Source organism: Triticum aestivum, unplaced genomic scaffold (genome assembly GCF_018294505.1).
Source record: "Triticum aestivum cultivar Chinese Spring unplaced genomic scaffold, IWGSC CS RefSeq v2.1 scaffold306651, whole genome shotgun sequence".
Lineage (NCBI taxonomy): Eukaryota > Viridiplantae > Streptophyta > Magnoliopsida > Poales > Poaceae > Triticum > Triticum aestivum.
Genome location: NW_025314248.1, coordinates 18 through 494, shown reverse-complemented (window position 1 = coordinate 494; position 477 = coordinate 18). Strand labels below are relative to the sequence as shown.

Sequence of the window (477 nt, the reverse complement as noted above, 5' to 3'; positions counted from 1 at the left end):
GAATCGTGAGCACCCAGCTATGACTTACCGCACTCGTGCAAAATAATAAAACACGGTAAATATATTACTTACACGTGCGTTTTGTTTTGCAAGCGGCGCGAAAAAAATTAAAAAGGGAATGCAACACGAGGACTTCCCAGGAGGTCACCCATCCTAGTACTACTCTCGCCCAAGCACGCCTAACTTCGGAGTTTTGATGGGATCCGGTGCTTTAGTGCTGGTATGATCACATCCGACATGTTACCCCGGTCTTCGTCCCTTATCCTTGCCCCTCCCAGCTCCACTACAAAGACGATTGTACATTGCTTTGGCCGCTCCCTCTCAACTACGGAGACGAGTTTAACGCGGTTTCCACCCCTCCCTCTCAACCGCACCAGTGCACGCTTGCCGCGCCACAACGCCGACGCTGGACCCGTGAATCGTGAGCACCCAGCTATGACTTACCGCACTCGTGCAAAATAATAAAACACGGTAAAT

General features: G+C 50.7%; 1 non-coding gene across 1 annotated transcript; it reads right to left on the bottom strand.

Annotated features, from left to right (window-relative positions):
- Positions 1-115: 115 nt before the first annotated feature.
- On the bottom strand, positions 116-234 carry LOC123179698 (5S ribosomal RNA). Its single transcript, XR_006490559.1, has one exon. It is a non-coding gene; the product is annotated as a 5S ribosomal RNA (ribosomal RNA).
- Between the last annotated feature and the right edge of the window lie 243 nt (positions 235-477).